At 46.2% G+C, this 12,306-nt stretch overlaps 1 pseudogene; it reads right to left on the bottom strand.

Annotated features, from left to right (window-relative positions):
• Nucleotides 1–7,066: 7,066 nt before the first annotated feature.
• On the bottom strand, nucleotides 7,067–7,812 carry LOC101712519 (non-selective voltage-gated ion channel VDAC3 pseudogene; annotated as a pseudogene).
• Between the last annotated feature and the right edge of the window lie 4,494 nt (nucleotides 7,813–12,306).

The raw sequence follows: 12,306 nt of genomic DNA, 5'->3' as shown, positions 1-12,306 counted from the left end.
ATTCACAGAGATAAAGTCATCATCATATGTAGAATAAGAAATGTGTGTGCAGGCATCTCTCAGAGTCAGACTTCTTGGATATCATGTGAAAGAGTCTGCATCTCAGTAACTTGGGTCTGGAAAGAAATGCATTTCTCCTAGATATTCCTGGAGACTGCTGTGATTGTGAGGGCTGCTGATCACGAGGAAGAAAATGTAATGTAAAATTAATGTGTTTTTCACCAATTACCTTTGTCTTCAGAGGAGGTTTGTGACAGAGGAAAGCAACTATCCCAAAGCCTAGGCTTGTTGGAGGGAAATGAAGGATGACAGAAAGCCACAAAGGGGCCCATGAGGCTCTGGCTGAGAGCAGCATTCTGCTAATTCAAGATTTCCCTTTGAATAGGGCAAAAGAACTCTTAGCTGATTGGTAACAGACTTGTGCCTGACACTTGGGGACTCAAATGGCTGGGAATTGCTGGGAGAAGGGGACAGTTCTGTGGTAACTTCACAAGCTCAGTGAGCACCCCACAAGGCAGTGGGGCCTGTGATAGGAGTTCCTGTCTTCAAGCAGGAGAGACCTCAGAGGCTGCCACTTTGCCTTCTGCTGCCAGACAACACCATGTGAGGGAAATTCAGTCAGGAAAGGTTGGGTGGGCTGCAGGAACAGAGGTGTTGCAGCACACTTGTGACTAACAGGTTTCACTAGCCTTCCTGCCTCTCTGGGTAGGGAGATGTGGCTTACTGTAGGCCTCAGGGACCCAGGCTGGGCTGGTTTGTCTGAACATGTCTCCCAGGATTGCTCAGGCAGGAGAAGGAAACAGCAGGTAGTACTTCAGTGGGGATCCCTCAGGAACTGAGGAATTACTGCCTTGTGTTTTGTGGTGGAACAAGTCAGGGGCCACAGCCCATTTGACTGATTGATTGATACCAGGAATCAAACTCAGTACCTTGCACTTAGCAGGCAGGTGTGGTGCCACTGAGCTAAATCCCCAGCCCAGCCCATTTTAAAGAGGATGGAAAGCATAATATTGCATCTCAAAGGAAAGAAGAAGAGAATGTGTAGGCAGAACCATTCATCAATCCCCTGCCCAAGACCCTGTCCTTCGCTTCCCCTCCCCTCACCTTCCCTCCCATCCATTCCCCTCTCCTCCCTTCCTCTCTCCTGCCCTCCCCTTTCCTGCCCTCTGCTCCCCTCTCTCCCTCCTTTCCTTTTTTTTGGGGTACAGTACTAGGGATTGAACCCAGAGCCTTCACACTGAGCTATACCCCCAGCCCTTTTTCTATTTTTTATTTTGAGACAGGTTCTCACTAAGTTGCTATATTGCCTAGGCTGGGCTCAAACTTTCAATCCTCTTGGGTTAGCCTCCACAGTGCTGGAATTACAGACATGTTCCACCATGCCTAGATCCTGGTAATTTTTTTCCCTTTTCTTTTTGGGTGCCGGGGATCGAACTTGGATCCTTGAGGTTGTGCAGCAGGCGGTGAAACCACTGAGCTAAATCCCTGGCCCCCTGGTAATTTTTTTATTGGATTCCAGACATGGGGAAATTTACTTTGAGATGTATATAATATGTTTGAGTTTTGTTCTAAAATGTAGATAAGTTATTTAGAAAGAATTTGATGCTTTCAGGTCTTGTTTTTAAGCTTTTCTTGGGCCTTGAGCAGCATTCAACTCAGCCACAATGTCCTTGAATTATGAGGTATTTTGCAATGAATAATGGAACTAGGAACTTTTTTTGCAAGAGGAGTGGCTTTGCTCATGCTAAACCTTTGCTCTACCATTAAGCTATGTTCCCAGCCCTTCCTTTTTTTTTTTTTTGAGGTTGAGTCTTGCTATGCTGTTAAGACTGGCCTGAAGCTCCTGGGCTCAAGTGATCCTCCTGCCTCAGCTCCCTGAGTAGCTGTGACAACAGCTGTGACCACCTCCCTCTTCAGGGACCAGGAATTCTATAGGCTAGTGGTGGCAAACCTATGTGTGCTGGAGTGGGCTGTTTGTATCATTGAAAGCTCCAAAAGGCTTGCTATCTCTGCTGTAGGCCCTGCATGCATGTAGGGTCATTTTCTCCCCTGGTGGGTTCCTCACATGCCTGCACCATTGGGTTAGGGAGGGCTCTGAAGTCTTTGGTGCTCTCTCTGCAGCTCCCTAGCTTCCCTAGTCTCCCAGCCCAGAGTCCTGCCCCTTCCTGGCTGACCCCTAAACCCACCCCAGCTTGGTGTGTGGGTTTCTTAGCTATAGGCAGTTGCTCATTCATTGAATCTCAGTGTTTTAAATGCCACTGAAGCTGGTGATTCCTGAATTTATCTCTTGCCTGGGCTTCTGTACACCGCTGCTCTACTGACATGTCATGTGGGCTTCTGAACAATTGGAAACCAAATGCCCACTGTGTGCCTTCTGCAGCTCACTTTGTTGTCCTTCACCAGATCCTTCTAGGTGCACCTCAGGACACAGTCATGGGAGCCAGCCCTAGTGCCATGGGGGTCAGCTGGCCTCCGTCTTTCCTATTGGTCCTCCTGCTTCTGTCCTGCACCTTCTATAATCTGTTCTCAACAGAGGCACTAGGCTAGTGGGCCAAAATGTAAAGAAAAGAAAAACAAAGGTGAAGAACAATTCTTTAGAAGCCAGTGTTGAGCCGGTGTTGAGGGGTGGCAGAAAGGACCATAAGTCTTGCAGAGCCACACTCTGCTCAGGGCCCTGTCCTCAACCTAACTTCTCCCTTCTGCCTCCTCCTCTGCTCTTGGTTCTGCTCGCACAGCCTCGTGGCTGTGCCTTGACACACGCTCCTTCCTCTCCCTGGCATGCTCGTGTCCCTGGTGTCCACACAGCTCCCACAGCCTCTGTTTTTGGCTCATGTGGTACCTTGTTGGGAAGTCTGTCCCTATTCTGTGTCAAATAGCAACCCCCTTCCTGGCACTTCATATGGCTCCTGCTTTACTCTGCCCCTCTTATAGCATTTGTGTTAGTTACTTTTCTCTTGTTGCTGAGACAAAGTACTCGACATCCAAAGTTAGAGGGGAAGGGATTTATTTGGTTTACAGTTCATAGAGGTTCAGTCTATAGTTGGCTGGCTCCAAGCCAGGGATGGCAAACAGACATCACAGAGGAGAAACAACACAGTGCACACAAAGCAGCAAAGGTAACAAGAGGAGCTTAACAGCATCTCCTGGCTCCTTTTATCTTATTCAGACTACTTAGGGTGGGTAGCACTTACGCACTTAATTCTAGTGCCCTCAAGCCTAGCATTGCATCATGAATCAACTCCAGATTCACACACTCTAGATCAACCTATGATGACCATGACCACATGAGGCTTTGGAGGGATATCTAGACCCAAACCATAGCAGCACTTAACATCACTTGACAGGTATAGACAGCGTTTGTATTTGGAGGAGGCAGACAATAAAAAAACATGCTGTGTATGTTCTGACCAATGTTACCCTGAGAGTCCCCACCCTTTGCCTGTTTTAACAGGTCTGGCAGGGACTATTGGCATTCAGATGGGATACCATGATGTTCTCCAGAGGGTAGGGCAGGGATTTCCCAGTGTGCCCCTCACCTCTGGGCTTTGCAGTGGCTGTCCTCACTCTTTCACAGGCCTTCATGTGCTCTATCAGCTCCCTTTGGGCCACACAATAACCAGTGCCCTCTTGTCTGCCAGCTTGGCAAAATGCACTTTTAATGGAGACAAGTGGCTTAACAGCTGGAGCCTCCTGTGTTTATTGATGTCCCTGAGGCGGGGCGGGGGGGGGGGCGGGAAGAGGGAGACAGAGACAGATTTGGGTCAGAGTCTGCAGAATTTCTATTCCTTTTTTGAACCTGTGCAACTCACTGTCAGGGCACAAATTCAGCAGTATATTGAGTGGTCCTGCAACTTGCTGTCCTTCTACTGTTTTGACAGCTTCATGACCTGGGAAGCTCACACAGCAGACAGGCTGGGCTGAGTCAGATGTCACACACAGCTGGCTCCTGGTGTCTTGTTGGTGTCTTCTCACCCTCACATATACAGGTCCACACCCCGTCCTCATCTCCACGTGGTGTCTTCCTCCTGTATCTGTGTCCAAATGTCCCCTTTGATAAGGACATAGACATGGATTAAGTTGGATGGGGAGCACTTCCCCAGGGCCGGGCATGTCTTAGGTACCCAGCAAATATTTGTGGGATGAATGAAGGAACTAGTGCTGTACCAGTTATAAGGGTGCACAGAGCAGGCTGTGGACACATGTCCATCACACCCGTGAGTCTCCCCCCATGAGCCCATGATATGTGTGAAGGCCAACCCCCTGAATCCCAAGGGACAAAGTCCTCAGGAGGGGGGGGGACAGTGCGTGTGGGGCCGTAGGGTGTTCTTCTAGCTCTTTCTGAAGGGGCTGAGAGAATATGACATTTTGTCCAAGTAAGGAAGGGTCACTTCTGACTTTAAGGGGATTGGAAATTTGGTTTGTGGGAGAAGAGGTTTTGGGATCTGGTGTACAGTGGGGCTTGGGATCTGAGTCTGTCTGAGGGTAAGGAAGGGGAGTGATGGATCAGCCAGAAGCAGCAGCCCAGTGTGGACTCCCTCCCCTGCAGCCACGGATGGGGACTGGACCCCGACTGGACAGAACAGCTACCCACGCTCACTCCTTTTCCAGGCAGACACATGGTCTGTCTTGAATCTCAGGCTCAGTGGAGAGCTCTCAACTCTTAGTTTCCCGGGCATTCTTGAGAGTTTCAAGGGCTAGGTAATTCCCCCACAGTTCACTGCCACCTACGGGGATGTGAATTTTAAATTACTCAGAAATCTGTGACAGGGACACCAGGAAATCTTCAAATCTCTCTGGATTGCAAAATTTGAAGATCCTGATTTCACAAATAAAGCTAAGAAACATTCTTAAGGAAATGTAACGTGTTTTCAAGTTGTTTTCTGGTTCCATGGTGCCCTCTGCTGGATTTACTAAGGTACTCCTCCTGAGGCTGGTTTAGGCTGTGCTTTGAGGACAATGGCGCTCCCGCAGAGACCTGGGAATTCACTGAGGCTCCGTGTCTTATCTGCTGAGGGTGAATGTGATTTATGAAGGGGTTGTGGGTTGAACTGTGCTCCTTTAAAAGATGTGATCTCATCTAGAATATAGGTTTTTACAGATGTAACAAGGTGTCGGTGCAGTCTTAGTATGACTTGTGTCCTTGTGAGACGTATGGCAGGAATGGCATGGGGTGGCTGAGGCAATGTGGAGTGTGCAGGGCCCCAGCAACTGTGGAGCCTAAAGAGGGCCTGGAAGATGGTTCCTCTCAGCCTCAGAAGGAATCAGCCCCAGCATGCTTCACTTTGGACTTCCAGCCCCCATCCTGGTTCTGTTTTGATGGTTCTGTGTGTTTATGCCACCTGTTCTGGCTGCCCCAGCATATGGCACAGATCAAGTCTAGATTTTGGATGAGGACCAGTTTGGCTTACAGTTGCCATGTAATACCCATGTGACCTTGGACAGATCATTTCAATTTCTCTGAGCCCCAGTTTCCCAGACTTCGCAATGGAGGAATACACAAGGGACTGTCCTACTCCAGGGATCCTGTGAAGATGGATGTGACTACTGAGCAGCAGGGGGCTGTACAGTGCTGTATGAGGTACAAGTGCGAGAGTGTGAAGAGAACATGAACCTGAAACTAAAGCTGAAAGCCTTCCAGCGTTTCTTCTTCTCTCTTGTCTTGGTTTGTATTGCTGAACAGCAATCCACTCCAAATGTGGGGGCTTGAAACACCCAGTGTTTCCCACAGTACCTGGTCTAGGAGCCTTGGCTCAGGGTCCCTTAGAGGTCAGGGTGTCGGCCTAACTGTGTCATCTGAAGATGCTCCCTCAGGGGACTTTACAAGGTGGCAGATACTGTCCTTAGAGGAGTTGATAAGAGAGTGTTTGTGAGCCCATAAGCCCATGTGACTTCATCTCTGGAATCCCTGTCATTTTTGCCTTCTGCTCATGAGCAGTCACTATGCCCAACCCTCATGCCAGTGGGGGCAAGCAAGCTGCACTTCTTCAGGGGTGTGGGAATAGTTTAAAGCCACCCATCATGGTCAGATCTGATCCCTTCTGGCTGTGCCCAGCTGTCCATTTGCTCTCACACACTGGCCCAGCTGACTCTGAAGGAAGCCACAAGCTTCCCAGGGTCCTCCAGGCCCAGGACCCCTGTGTCCTCCCTGGGCCTCACTCTGTCACCTGCAGCTCCCAGATCTGGTGTTTTGGATAGTGCACAGTGGGACACAGCCCCATCAACTCCCAGGTGAGTAAGTGGCACATTCCAAAGGGGAAAAGGGAGCTGCTCCAGGGGTAGCTCTGCCTGAAGGAGACTCCATGGGGGACGTTGTGGTGTGAACTGACCTGCAAGGTGGCACAGGACAGGAAGGGGCCTGTGTTGTGGACTGGAAAACTGCACTCAAGCTCTCCTCCCCCATCTTTCTCTCTCTCTTTTTTCTTTCTCTTTTCCAAGTGTGATGGGCTTATTTTATTTTATTCAGATGAAAAGCTAAAGATTCCACTATAGCACAGAGATTAGTACATTAAAAGCTCATGAAAAAGTGATGTAGGGCATACTAGATGCAACATAGAAACTGGGGAGTTGGGTCATTTCCTTTAATGTGATACTATGTTGTCACTGTGGAACACATTTAAATTAACACTACAGGGCCGGGTATTTAGCTCAGTGGCACCACGCCTGCCTTGCAAGCAGAATGTCCTGAGTTTGATTCCCAGTACAAAAAAAAAAAAAATGGGATCATAAATTAACACTGCAGAACTCAACTGAAATGTGGCACACACATGACAACTTCCAGGCCTGCCTTTAAAAACCTCCCTTAGAATGGACTTGCAATCTCTAGACTTCAGTGAGAAGAGGATTACAATTCTCTGGAAGAATAAAAAGTTCACACTTTTTGAAATTTCACAGAATGTTCAGGTCAAAACATAGAGGGTTCATTTATCTTCACTGCCAGGAATAGATCTGATGTTTTACTCAAAACCACATTAAGCCGGGGATTTAGCTCAGTGGCACCACACCTGCCTCAAAAGCGCAAGGTCCTGAGCTCAATCCCAGGTACCAAACAAAAACAAAAAAACCCACATTAACTTTCCAGTTCAAATCCCAACCCAACCTTGTGACCTCCTGCGTTGAAGTTCTTTCCATTGATTAAAGCTGACAGGTTCAGTTTGACTTTGGTGGAAGGGTCTGAGTATAACCCACAATCCAGCTTATATTTAGCAGCAATGCCAAAACGGGTGTTGTTGCTGCCAGCCATGCATGCAAGGCTTATTGATGTTTCAGGCTTCTCATTAACTGTCTGGTAGATAGAACCTCCAAATTCATTGCCATCATTTACATAAGTATGCAGCTGCAAGTCTGCGATATTCTAACCCAGGGCAAAATTAGTCTGGGACAGTTTGAATTTGGCTGCATCAAAACTCATCCGATAGCCAGCAACCAACATCCAGTGGCCAACACAGCCCAGCCATAGATGATTGATCCAAAAAATCTATATCAACATTCCTGCCAAGACTGAAACAATCCCGTTTATCAGAGGCCTTCAAATTCTTTTTTTCTGTTTGATACAAATATGTTATCAAGCGTCAGTTTCAACCCTTCTGCCAATTTATTCTCCAAAGAGATTTCTGTTCCAAAAGTAGTGTCTGTGTTCCATTTTTGGGTGAAGCTAAGTCCCTAGTTACAGACCTTGTATTTGGTTTTTAGTTTGCCTGACACTTTCCCTGTATCAGTATAAGCAGGTCCTGAAGTAGAAATTTCCACTCCACCTCAAGACTTGGTTTCAGGTCTATTTGCCCAAGCTAAGCCCATATCCCTTGTTGAAGACATCCTTGGCAGCCTTTCCTAGGTCATAGGAAGTCAGTATGTTGCAGGTATGTTTAACCTGTCCTGCTCTGCCAGGGCAAAGCTGAAGGTCTCTTTCAAACCATCCATGTCCATGCCTGTGTGGCCTCGCGCACCCTGAACATGTCTGCCCCCTTCTCTCTGTATAACTCGCTTTTTTTCCTGTCTCTGTCTCTCTCTCTCTTCCTATCTCTCTCCTGTCTTTTTTTCCTGTCTTCCTATCTCTCTCTCTCTTCTCCCCCCGACCCCCCACATATTTGCAGCTGAGCTGGTACCATTGCCTCTTCTTCTGATTCTCAGCAGCTCTTCTCTCTTCCTCCCTAACTTACGCCCACGGGTGATTTGTAGCAGATCCCTGGACAGTTATTAGTTCCATTTAAACAAACAAAATCTGGGCACCTCTGTGTAACGTAGGTAGACTTCAGCTTATACAAAATGTATTCCAAACTCTGCAGAACAGAAAGTTTTTCTTAAAACTTATCTTCCTGCTTTTGAAAGCAATTTGTGTTTATTGCCAAGAATTTGGATTTTTATAGTGCACAAAGGAGAAAATAGTGCTTATGTCCTTCCATGGCCAGGGTTGGATGGGGCTGACACTGGACATGTGCCCTCCATCTTCTGCACATGCATGCACACTCATTGCTGGTATACATGGCATGTGTTATTTAATAATCTCCCTCTTTCTTATTAACATGCGTAGTGAACATTTCATACTAGTATTTTTCTACACTATATTTAAAACTGCTACATATTTTAGATTTCAACTATATGAATATGTAAGCTTTTATTTAGACTGCTCTGGTTTTGTTGTTGGTTTGTGTTTTGGTGGCACTAGAGATTGACCCAGGGTTTTCACACCGAGCTACATCCCAGCCCTTATTTTACCTTTCTCACTAAATTGCTAAGTTGCCTAGGCTGGGCTCAAACCTTCAATCCTCTTGCCTCAGCCTCCTAGAGTAATGGGCTTACAGGTGTGCACTAACACACCAGACTACTCTTATTGGACCTTTAAAATATTAAAACATTTTTTTCCCTCTAACAGTATCATGATGCTGAGCATTCTGGTAGCCAAAAACTTTATCCACACCCACAGTATTTCCTTGGCATAAACCCCTGGGCACAGAACATTGATGTTTAAGGGATGCACAGTTTAAATCCCTGGTACATGAACCAAGTTGACCTTCAGAAAGGCCACTCTGATTTCCAATCCTGCCATCAATGTTTGAAGATACTGTTTTTCCACTCTAGCTAACCCTGGCAGGCAGCATTTTGTTTCTGTTACTGTACTGTAATTTAATTCTGTTGTTATCAGCTTGAACAATCTGATAACAGTCAGTCCCTTACAGGCAGAATGTCATCTACCTTGGTGAGCTTTCTTTCTTTTATTTTATTTTTTTGGTACTGGGGATTGAACTCAGGATCTTGCACTTGTGGGGCATGTGCGGTGCCACTGAGCTAAATCCCTGGCCCAGGTGAGCTCTCCATGCACTTGAAAAGGATTGGTTCTGTCATCCCAGGTGGCATATCCTGTTGGTCGGTGATGCTGAAATCTGTGTCTTTACTGACATTCTGTGCACCTGTTTATCAATTAGTAAGACAAATTTTGAAATCTCCCAATATAGTTTGGGTTTGTTCACTCTTCCTTTCCATCAACTTTACTTCCTGTATTTGAGGCTCCATTATTAGGAGCATACATGTTTAGCCTTCTTATATTTCCTCAAAGCATTGACTGTGTATCATGATGTAATGTCCACCATTATCCTTCTCCCGGGGCTTTGTGCTGGCATCTGCCCCACTGACCTCTCATGGCCTTTCCTGCTTGGTGACAGGCTGATGGCAGAGCTCGGGTGCCAGCTACTTCTTGGGATTCTGAGCTTGTGAAGTTTATGTTTAACACCCATTTTTCTCTGACTTCTATCCTCTTAAGCTCCAGGAAGCTGGTCTGTAGGTATTTGGCTTGCTGAAAATCATACAAATGGAACTTTCCTCATTAATTCTCTCTGTAATGCAGGTTTTAAAAGTGAGAATTGATGGAATGTCTGGGACAGTTCTGGTTTGCACCTGTTGTCTGAGGGCGATTGTTAATTGTACACAAATTCACCCACAAAAAGATTGCAGGTTTATTAGATGAAAAATTATATGGCTACCTGAAGTTGAAAGACCTTAAATCCAAATTTTTTATTGCTTAACCTGTTTTTTTCACCTGTTAAAGCAGAATAGTGCTCATAAATATTATGAAGCACCTGAACAATTAAGATGTACTTTGAACTACTAGAAGAAAGCTGCTGTGGAAATCCCAGATGCTGCTACCATTGTTATTATGCTTTTTATTATGCTTCTTGGCCTGTGACACATGTAACCTGACTTAGGGACTAGCTAACATTTTGTTAGGATCATATTTCTACATCTAATGATATATTCTTATAAATTATGGATTCATTAAGATGTCTTCTTTTTCTGAAAATGTTGGTCTTTACCTCTTTCATTTTTTTCTCCTGTGTTCCCTCCCCCACATCTCAACCTTGCTGCACCTCTCTGAGAAAAACTCAGCAGATACAGTGGCTAGGGACCTTGCTGGGACCAGGTCTGGGCACAGGATGAACCCTGATCGCCTCCCTGTCTAGAGCAAGGGTTGTCATCCCTTTTCTGTGTAGAGTCAGAGAGTAAATGTTTTTGGTTCTGTAGACCTGTTGCAAATACTCATGCCTGTCTCTTCAGTCCCTCAAAGCAGCCACTGAAATAGTTAACAAATTGAGCGGCTGTGTTTCAATAAAGCTTTATTTACAGAAAAGCCCTGAGGCCAGTATTTGCTGGGTTCTTAGCCCAGGGACTGTCCCAGTCCTGATCTGGCCTAGGCTCTCATCTCCATAGCCTTCTTGGCATAGAAACACCAAGAGTGGGGAGTGTCTTAGGTACTTTTCTCATTGCTGAGACAAAATACCTGACACCCCAAGTTAAAGGAAGCAAGGTTTATTTTGGCTCACAGTTTATAAAGGTTTCAATCCATAATCGGCTGGCTCCGAGGCAGGGTGGCATGACAGAGGGGCATCACAGAAGAGAAACAGTTCATGACAGGCAGAAAACAGCAAAAGCAGCAAGCAGCAAGTCCAAGTGACCAGCGACAAGTCTCTTTCTGTCCCTTATATCTATCTTATCCAGGCTACCTGCCCTTAGGGTGGGTAACACTCACAACCTTAATCCTAGCACCCTTAATCCCAGCATTGGACCATGAATCAATCCCAATGTCATACACTCTAGATCCAGCCACCTCTGAAAAACCCCACCTATGATCCCATGAGGCTTTGAGGGGACATCTAGATACAAGCCATTACAGGGAGATAGGTTACCATGGAGGATGTCTCGGATTCCTCCCTCAGGGCCAAGACACCCCTTCTCTACTTTGGCAAAATGGAATTCTTTTTTAGGGGGGAGGGGGAAGGTGGTTGATGACAGCTGGGTACAAGTTTGTTCATTGTGAAACAATCAAAGAAAAGAGACACTAAGTGTTGGCTCATCAGCAAGTGTCACTTGGAAGATGGCAGGAAGTGCCTGGTTCCCAGTGGCTGTGCTGGCCGCCGTGAAGGCCTCTAACCTTCACACTGCTGCTCACGTGTTGTGGCCACATTCGCCTTCTTGGGGAAAAAGTGAGAGTTCCTTTGTTCCTTGTGCTGTGTGGTCCTGGAGGAGCCAGGGTGTCATGGGGTTCAGAGGGGCATCTGGGTGTCTGTCACACATGGTAGGAGGGGACGGGGTTGGGGTTGGCAGCCCCACTCGGCCTCCCTTACATTAGATAACCCTAGCTCTAGCCCTGGCCCTAGCCCTTCTGTTCTAGTTCTGGTCCTGACCTCCCACGGCTTTGCTGGTCAGCTCACAAGGTCTCAGACAGCCTCAGTCGGGTCTCCTGGGTGTCCACCTGCTGTCCCATGTTGTCACCAAGCCTCATTTTGTTTGTAGGACAGAGGCTGCCCTGATTAATATAGCACATCTAGATCTGTCCCAGACTTTGCTGTCATTGTGTCCTTGACACTGTCTGTGTGCATACAGCTAATTACATGTGTGCTCATACACTCTGTGTACTGTTTGTAACTTGCAGTTTGTGTCACAAGACACTAATATTTTTAATGTCATTAAATATTTTTACAGCATTTAAAAATAGATAAATATACTATGATTTATTTGATCAACTTTGATAAGTTATTAGGTTTTCATATAAAAATGATGCTGTGCTGAGCTTTTGGAGTTGCAATCTTTACTTGGATCAACAGTATTTTCTTTGGGTAATTCTGGAAAGAGGCAGTGGGTGCGTATAAGTTAAGGGGTTTAACAACTTCCTGCCTAAATGCCATCTGGCCCTAGTGTGTGAGAAGGCTCATTCCCCCTTTCCAACACTGGACATTTAAAATTTCAAAAAATACCTTTGTTAAATTGCTAAACAAAAGATGGTATATAGTTTTGCTGCATTTATTTTTTTTTTCTATA

This window comes from Heterocephalus glaber, unplaced genomic scaffold (genome assembly GCF_053883595.1).
Source record: "Heterocephalus glaber isolate CG9 unplaced genomic scaffold, H.glaber_assembly_v1.0 deba00001472, whole genome shotgun sequence".
Classification (NCBI taxonomy): Eukaryota; Metazoa; Chordata; class Mammalia; order Rodentia; family Bathyergidae; genus Heterocephalus; species Heterocephalus glaber.
The sequence above is the reverse complement of the archived record's forward strand: the minus strand, read 5'-3'. Positions and strand labels throughout refer to the sequence as shown.